This window comes from Pseudochaenichthys georgianus, chromosome 24 (genome assembly GCF_902827115.2).
Source record: "Pseudochaenichthys georgianus chromosome 24, fPseGeo1.2, whole genome shotgun sequence".
Classification (NCBI taxonomy): Eukaryota; Metazoa; Chordata; class Actinopteri; order Perciformes; family Channichthyidae; genus Pseudochaenichthys; species Pseudochaenichthys georgianus.
The window spans coordinates 4,170,838-4,180,635 of NC_047526.1; the positions used below are offsets into that span (position 1 = coordinate 4,170,838).

At 42.3% G+C, this 9,798-nt stretch overlaps 1 pseudogene; it reads left to right on the top strand.

The window, feature by feature from the left end:
- The first annotated feature begins 7,877 nt into the window (after positions 1–7,877).
- On the top strand, positions 7,878–9,078 carry LOC139433149 (uncharacterized; annotated as a pseudogene).
- The last annotated feature ends 720 nt before the right edge of the window (positions 9,079–9,798 follow it).

Genomic DNA, 9,798 nt, shown 5'->3' on the forward strand with positions numbered 1-9,798 from the left:
ATCTGCGCTCTGGCTGACTGAGTAAGAAGTGAAATGTTATAGCTAGTAAACATGGAGTAACCACACTAAGTATACCCTTATGTTAGTATGTATACAGAACATGACTAAAAATTATCCTAAGATGTAACGTTAACCCTTCATACCTCAGTCTACTTTTAAGACACTAAAATAACGTATTCCAATTGTTATGTTGTTTTCGGGCGTGGAATTATACCGGCTCTCGTTTCAGTACACATACAGTAGCAGCGGCGCGCATATTTCAGCAGTGGTGCTGCGCCGCCACTATTTGTATATAGGGGAAACACTGCTGTCTGATGGCAGCAGCCCCCCTTTACGTATTTCTGGCTCGATACAGTATGTTTCTTAAAGACGACGATTGCCCCTTGGAAAATGGATTTATTAATGAAACGGGCCACATGTCCTCCACGATGTTTGCTGCAACTGCTTGTCTCTGCTATGAGACTGACATTTCATTTCTGTCTCCTCGTCCATGAACTCACGAGTGTAGCGGAAGTGAAAAGGGACGTTTGATTTATTTTTCTGTCTTCCCGTTATTCAGATAGTTGAAGACTTTAAAATCGTTTCATGCGTAGTAACTGTAATGTTATTACTGCTGAACCAACAGTAACGCGTTACACTGCTGCGTTACAGACAAATGTAATCTGGTTACTATAACACGTTACTCCTAACACTGCTTCCCACCCAATTATTGCCTATTCAATTTCAGGTTCATATTTGTATTCTCTGTCTCTACTGGGACATGTCTCCATGCTTTAATGTTCAAAAAGCTCTTTATTTTTCTCACACTGCCTGTGCTGCAGCACCTCTTTTCACCCTCTGTCTGAAACCAGAGCCCAGGCTGCTCTGATTGGTTAGCTTGCCGGCTCTGTTGTGATTGGTCAACTGCTTAGCGATGTAATGTCCCTTAGCTTATCACGTACAATGTGTTGGAGCCAATAGAAGTGTGAATGTTTCTTAGTGTGGGAGAGAAACTCCCTCTGGAGGGAGCACAGGGACTCTAGTCTTTGCAGACCATTTACATTCACTAAAGCCTATAACACACTACAGGAAAGGGAAAAGCCTAAAAAGCATATATAGGCTTCCTAAATTAATAATCAGAAAATAGTCCAAACACTTTTTCTCAAAGATCCTGACACTTGAGTGATGCAGCTGGTTGTCCAGCTTTCTCCTCTGCAAAGACATCATTCAGTATTTCAGATGTTGCAGTGGAAGGCTCCCAGACTGCTGCATGCTACAAGCTAGGGCAATAAGGAGTGACGGCGACAAGGAGAGGAGTGTTGTCGCCTCATACTCAATCACTGTGAATTCATTTGGGGGAGATGGAGGAAGTCTAATCAGTCTCGCAGGATCACCCGTGGATCCTACTCTATTCACATCAGCGGCATCTGCTCCAGCTGCATGAAGCACGGCACTCTGCAGCGCCGCTCACGCTCTGAAGGCCGGATGACGAACGCTATCCGTGCCCTCTCCTCCTCTCGCTCCTGTCAAAACACTGTGTAATTATGTCGAAAGTTCCAATTTAAGGGAAGAGGCCCATTCTTTCCCTCTCTCAAGTCCCAGCTGCTCTGCTAATGCCTTGTAAAACGTGTGAATTCCAACCAAAAATAAACCTCTAAATTATGCTTTATAATACACAATAGACTGAACCTTTAAAATAGGTTGAAGACTCATGTCCAGTTTTGGTCCCTAATAGGAAGTGTTCTTTGTGAGATTTGCCGGAACTACATTGTTCACCGTATTATATTACTTTTTACTTTACCTTCTCGTTCTGTCATCGCTGATATTCAATGCAGACAAGGTTAAAGGTGGGGTAGGTCATTTTGGAGAAACCTGTTCGAGTGCGCTAGAATTTGAAAATACACAGCCGAAAAAAATCTGCCACTTCCTCACAGAGCCCCTCCTCCACAGATGGAAGGCTGACAGGCAGGTAGGCCATCCAGTTTTTTTAGCCGGGCAGGCTCAGATGATTGGTCGTGCTTTTTACAGTACTACGGCTTCCACAGATGAAATGTTGTCATGGACTTTTTGTCAAAGCACTTCAGATATTCATTGCGATCGGGATGTTAAGAGCATTCCATGGAATATAACAAAAAGTGTATCTCGAGCCGGTTTCTCAGACTTACCTACCCCACCTTTAAGAGAAAGATTTTTGCAATTTTTACATGTTCATCTTTGCAGAAAAAGTGGTGGAAGTGGAATGCAGCCTCTTGTATAGCAAAGCATCAAAAGTATGTGTTGTCATTTATAAAATATTAATTTGAAAAGTAACTTGGAGCACAACTGAAATACAAAAGGCCTACGATCAGACGTTTATGTCTCTTTAAGTTGATTTGAATACTAAACACTGTTTATATTCTGTCCACATGCAGCAGACACAGAGCCACAGTAGCATTTATTGTATTGGCTATCTGATGAATGTATCGCTTTACTCCTCTTTAATTGAACCCATGGTGAATTTCATAAGCTACCCAGCAGTATATCATGTAATTTCAATTAGCTCCTCCTTTACCAGCTGCAACATTAAGGTGATGAGCACATCAATAATTATAACAGAATAATATATATATTATTCTGTTATTGTTATATTTAACACTGTAACCACCAAATGAATGAAAATAATGTTTTTGTAAATGAAAGAAGCAAGACACACTTATTTGTACTCAACAAATAAAATAGTTACCGTGATGGTGAGGTTCGAAGTACTCTCCTTCCTTCTTGTGTAGGGCTCTAAAAACTGCAACCTGGTCAGGATCCACTGCTGTCTGCCCGTCCTTTGTGCTCCACAACTACCCGAAGGGGCAAGTCTCCTGTACCGGGTGTACTGGGTTCGCAGAGAATCCCACTTCTTCCTCTGAAGCACACAAATAAACGATGTAAGCATTGTGGCTCGTTAGCATGTCCAATTCATATCTATATGCAGTGCCAAACTGCACAGCTAGCAAGGCAAGGCAAGGCAAGTTTATTTATATAGCACCTTTCAGCACCAGGCAATTCAAGGTGCTTTCCAAAAAATGAAAGACATTCAGAAAATGGCATTTAAAATCAGTCATTAAAAAGAAAAGCTAATAAAATAAACATTAAAAGATAAAAGTTACAGTGCAGTCTAAGATATGAATAGTTCAATTATTTCGGTTCTTGATTTTTTATTTATTCACAGAACCTCCCTTTGGAAATCCGAACATTTCCGTCCCGATTGTTAATTTAGACTGATTGTTTTCACCATGTTATGCTCGCATGACATCCACAATCGGACCCTCAGGAGGGTGTACTAGCCCTAGCAACAGCTAGCAACAAGATAACAACAAAACACAAGGTTGAAATAACAAATTACATTTACGTTAACGTCACTGTACGCTGGCAAACAATAAAAAGCCAACAGTATCTGCTAAAGAGCTCAATTGATGAAAAAGATAATCTTACCCGAGAAACCAAGTTGCGTTTCAATCTCTCGCCAGAGTCCGGTTTTCACTACTCGGTTCGAGTACCTTTTCTCAGTGATGTCGTACAGAGCTGGCCTCTCCTGGATCAAGGTGATGAGCAGGTCTTCGTTTGCGTCATTCCAGATCGCCATGATGAGATGAAAATGAATAGCAGTCTGTGTGTGCCTTCTTAAATCGTTTGTTTACATCCCTCACTTCCGTTTCGCTTCTCATGCACTGATTCGCTAGCTGAACAGCCAATCAGCGTGATTGCTTGGTACGACTGCCTGACCCGATGCATGGCCGATTCAACATGTTAAATCGGCCATGCATCGGGTCAGGCAGTCCAAATAAGGCGTGTCACGGTCGACGGTGCGGGACACACCAAATTGAGTTTGGGCGACAGGACACGCTTTGTCTTCCGACTTACGAAAACAGCCGAAATCGGCCTGGTGTGTCAGGGCCTTAAACTGTGTTGGTCCTCCTAGGAATAGCATCTTGTTCTTTAGCTCCACTTCACCAGCTAGCTCACAAACAATACTTAACTCTGACGATCTAGCTATGTTCACGACTTAACAGCTGCTGCAGCTGGAAACAACAAGAGAGATGAGAACGAACCAACGCAGTAAAGGTGTAGTCTGTTAACCAAAACAATGATCTAAAAGAGGCTAAATACCCACTGAGGGGAAATGCAGATTTGAGTGATAATTCTGTGTGGGTTCAACAAGGTCACATGCCGTCTTTTAAAAATATGAATTGGCGCAGGTTGAAGTTAGTCTAATTTGGTGAAGGCCACACAATGAAGTTAAAATGAATCATCATGTGAGGTAAGGTGTATTAAAAAGCCTAAGTAAGAATGTAGGAACAACATATCTGAATACGCATATTCCTATTGTAGGAAGGAAAGCTATTGTATTACATTTCAATCTGCAATGTAATTTATTTATTTTAATACATGTGAATTAATTTAACTTCTGTTAGACAGCCATATGCCATACATGTTTGCATACATTCACAGTAAATATGTATTCAGTATGATAGCTGTCTAACAGAAGTTAAATTCATTTCTCACTTATTCTGACAATGTACTTAACCCCAAATAAAAGAACCCAATAAAAAGAGTTGTTAAATAATAGTGAAGTCACGTTGTAATAACAATAACTCATCTCTCTCGAGTTTTCTTTTTGAGCTTTGCTAAAAGCCACTGTGTCAAGTGTCCATCTTGCGTTGCCGTCCGGACTTCCGGACCATCTCGCACATGCGCAGTACCGATCGGGCAGGGGGACAGATCGGGTAGTGACAACCCTCACTACTCTGGCTGCGTCTCAGGTCGGTTATTTTCATTTCCTTGGTCTCACCGGAAGTTGATTTGTCTGCGCCATCTTGAGTAGCGTCCCATGGCGCTTATTTCTGCCGGAGGACCGAGGAGCGAGGAGCGATAATGGAGGAGCGATAATCGAGGAACCACCAGACCATCCTCCGGGGAAATCCTCAGCCACTCGCTCCATCCCCTTACTGTGTATCGCTCACTGATTGGACGATGCAGCGCATGCACTGATCTGATGCTTCTTGACATGAGAGCAGTTTCCCAGCGGAGTGAAGAAAATACATGAAACTCACGAGTAACTCCTCAGTTTATACCGTGTTTTGTTTCAATTAATCTATCATTTAGTTACAAATATGTGATATATCTGAACAACAAAGTGGTCACAAATCATTTTATTCATAATCATTTGTTGGAAACATTTTCATGATCGCTTTTTTCGTTTATACATTTTAAGAATGGCGTTTATATTTGATTTAATGTATTTGGGTCTACAACAGATGATACAAATGTTTGTGTCAGTAAATGTGTACTAACAGAGGTGGGGGTGTTTGTGAACACAACGGGGACAGACGATCAGCTGTGTGGCGTCATCACAAACGGACGTGGCTTCACGTGACGCTCCGGAGGAAAGGACGTCCCATTGCTCTTAAAACTCATGTCCCTGCTTCTCGTGGTTTCCTTGCGTCCCTCCATGCTTCCCTGGTGGGAGGGACTAGTCGCAGGGAAACGACGCAAGTGAGGGACGCAAAGAATCCATTTAACCGACCTTATGCAGCCTGTGTCTCTCCTTCTCTGCAGGGCTGGTGTGTGACGGGGCGTGGCTGGTATTCTCCTGGCTGCAGATGAGGCACACCTGTTCCCACTCACCCAATCAACCTTCTCTTTAAGAGCCTGGCCCTCACATCACTTCTCTGCCAGAGAATTAAATGCTGTTCGATGATCCAGAGTGCCTCTCTGCAGCCCAAGCCTAGTTTTGTTCACTTTGCAGTTTTTGAGCAACTTTTTGACTTTTTGCCTGGGACGTTTTCCCTCTGCTTTGTTGTTGGCCCTTTCTGCAACCAGACAGCTCCCTGTCTTCAGTACCTGTCTTGGCCTAGCTTTCTTTATCAAACACCTTGAAACTTAACTTGTGTCAGTCTCTGCGTTGGGGTCCTAAGTAGTATCCAAACGCCACAAAGCAGTCGGGTAGCAGGTGTGAGATGAACCACGCCGGCTTTTAAAGGCATTGAGGGAATAAAATGAACGTATTACACATTTCCTGGAACGGATACTTGAGCATATGCAACAATCTGGATGAGAAATCTAAAACAGAAAAGGCCTCAGTGAAAAAACTGGAACGTTGATGTGAGCCTCTCCGCTCACACACAGTAAAAAGGGGACGGAAGGAGACAGGATTGGGTGCAACAACAGGGGGTTTATTGTCCAAAAGATCACAACACAACGTGGGTCCGTTTCCACGGCCAAGAACGTCCTCCCAGGATCCGGCCTACTGCAAGACAGACCAGAACCAGGTTACCACATGCTTTTATCCAGTGACTGATTAACCACACCCCGCTGCCACAGACTTGTATTAAATGTATTATTTTAACACATTACTATATTAGATTAGTTAAAAGCAATACTATTAAGTTAAACATTTAAACTGAATATTATTGCTTTCAATGACACAGTTATGGGAAATCTGTTGACTTAATACATATAAATATATTCAACTTTTCAGTTTTTTCAGTGCTTGAAGCAAGTTCTGGTGTCATCGCAGCAACCACGGCAGAAATATCCCAAGAATGGATACATCATGCTTTATTTTATTTGAATTTCACTTAAAGTGTCATCCACATGGAAGTGAGACATCATGATAACTCGGCAACAAAGCACGCTCCATAAGGCAGTGGAGCCCCCTCCGTCAGCTCATCACTGTGGTAATTAATGGCAATAAGCCGGGGGCATAACGGGAACACCCCTCCTCATTTACACTTAACCTTACATATCAAAAGGAAATTAATTTGTAATATGCGCCAGAAATCGTCTAATTACCACATATGCCGATACTCTGAGTCGCCATTTGGTTGAAAGAGGATGAGTGAGCTGTTAATGATGCTCAGTTCAGGGCCTGCTCGGCACAGTCTGCTGTGACCCACACTCTGCTCTAATTACAGCTGTACTGTACACGCCTTCATCATCACTGCTGCAGGGTGACGACTGCAGCCACCGTCAGGAAGTACTTCTGGTATTCAGAAAAATATATCACGCTGCATCCAGTTTTTGTAATTGTTTTTCTTTCTACATTGTAATATTCCAGATATGATTTGCATGATGTCATATTGAAGGTTAACCTGCTGGGGGTGATGATGTTGCTATTTTGGTTAACAAGAAATTACATAAGGGGGTCCAGTTTTATATATCTAAAGGCTGAAAAGACTTTTCAAAATGGCCCAATTGATAAAACGTTAACCTAATGAACTGTTCAGTAGCAGGGACCACACCAACTATTGTTTAAAGATGTAACAAATGGGGGACAATGATTAGATGTATGGTGAATACTGAAGAATGACATGTGTTGGTCTCAGTGGAAGCAAAGTCCAGGCAGAGGGAGACTCAGAGGTTATGTCATAAGACCTAATGAGACAAGAGAGAAGTATGCACAAGTTAGGAAGCGATGATAGGAGATGGGTAAAGAGGATGAAGGGATGATGGTACGTAGGGATGAAAGAATGTACTTACAGTGCATCCGGAAAGTATTCATACACCTTAACTTCTTTCACATTTTGTTATGTTACAGCCTTATTTCAAAATGAATTAAATAATTTGTTTCTCAACATTCCACACACAATACTCCATAATGACAAATAGAAAACGTTTTTAAAGAACTTTTCGCAAATATGTTAAAAAATTATAAAATGAAATATCACATGTACATCAGTATTCACACCCTTTGCTTTGACACTGAACATTGAGCGCAAGTGCATCCAGTTTCCACTGATCATCCTTGAGATGTTGCTATAACTTGACTGGAGTCCACCTGTGGTCAATTCAATAGATTGGCCATGACTTGGAAAGGAACACACCTGTCTATAAGGTCCCACAGTTGACATCAGAGCACAAACCAAGTCATGGGGTCCGAGGAATTGTCTGTAGACCTCAGAGACAGGATTGGATCAAAGCACAGATCTGGGGAAGGGTACAGAGACATGTCTGCAGCATTGAAGGTCCCAACGAGCACAGTGGTCTCCATCATTTGCAAATGGAAGATGTTTGAAACCACCAGGGCTCTTCCTCGAGCTGGCCGCCCAGACCAAACTGAGCATCGGGGGAGAAGGGCCTTAGTCAGAGAGGTGACCAAGAACCTGATGGTCAGTCTGACAGAGCTCCAGTGTTCCTCTGTGGAGATGGGAGAACCTTCTAGAACAGGGGTGTCAAACTCAAGGCCCGGGGGCCACATTCGGCCCGCGACTTCATTTTATGTGGCCCCACAAGAGCTTGCAAAGAATATAATATGATTATTATACGGTTACATGCTAAAGAAGCACGTTGCCCATAAACTACATGTCCCACAATGCATCTCAAAGTCAAATATGACTTTTTTCTCAGAATTTGCCTTTTTTTCTTCAAAATATGCATTTTTTCATAGAATTCCTTTTTCTCAGAATTAGATTTTTATTTCTAAATGTCACTTCTATTTCTTTTTTCTCCAGAATTTGGCTTTTCTTTTTAAATCATTTTGGGACATACGCACTGAAGAGACTTTCCCTAGACTTCTGCTTTCAGACGTAGTTAATTATGAAGTTATTACCCTATCCGATGATAATCCAATGCAGAGGCAATGATGTAATATAATACATTATTTTATATATATGATATATTTATATATGTATTTTTATATAGTCTTAAAGTTACAACCGGCCCTTTGAGTGCAACCATAATGCTGATGTGGCCCGCGATGAAATTGAGTTTGACACCCCTGTTCTAGAAGGACAACCATCTGTGCAGCTCTCCACCAATCAGGCCTTTATGGTAGAGTGGCCAGAAGGAAGCCACTCCTCAGCAAAAGGCACATGAAAGCCCACATGGAGCACCTAGAAGACCATGAGAAAAACAAATTGTCTGGTCTGATGAAACCAAATGTGGCCTGAATGCCAAGCATCATGTCTGGAGGAACCCAGGCACTGCTCAACACCTGGCCAACACCATCCCTACAGTGAAGCATGGTGGTGGTAGCATCATGCTGTGGGGACGTCTTTCAGCAGCAGGAACTGGGAGACCAGTCAGGATCAAGGGAAAGATAAATACAGCGATGTACAGGGAGATCCTTGATGAAAACCTGCTCCAGAGTGCTCTGGGGCGAAGGTTCACATTTCAACAGGACAACAACCCTAGTGGAGTGGGAAGGATGTGGTTTGGAATTGGACCGATGAATGGCAGAAGGGTGGAGAATCGGAGGGATGTGGCTGAGGATGAGGTATACTGGGAATGGATGAGTGTAAGGGAGAGAGAGGATGTGTTGGCCATGTATGAGGCTATATAAGGCTTAGTCATCTTGCCAAATAGTGAGCCTGTGTTGATGTATGTTAGAACTGGTTTATAAACGGTTCTTAATGATTAATAAAGTGTTTACAACCTAATTCATAACCTAATTATAAACTCTTTATGAATCCTTTAAGTGTATGGTCTTATTGTAAAGTGGTACCTTTTTTTTAATACCCACACACAGTTATACACACAGTTTACAGGAGGGTGCACACATGCACATGCATTGTGCCAGAGCAAAGAGACTGCCTGACCGCCGCCAGGGGTTTGCTGCCTTGTTCAAGGGCACCTCAGCAGTGCCCAGGAGTACTGGTGATCAGAGGTGCGGTTAAGGCGTAGTCCTGCTTCCAAATATAAAATAACTAATAACTGTAAAAAAAACACTGTCAAGGTTTAAAGTTCTAAGACAACATTCAACAACGTGGTATTAACAAGGTAGCCAGAGCCAAAGTAAAACCTGCTTTATTGTCTATTTTAAATAGTGAGATGTATTGTGAATTGGACCTC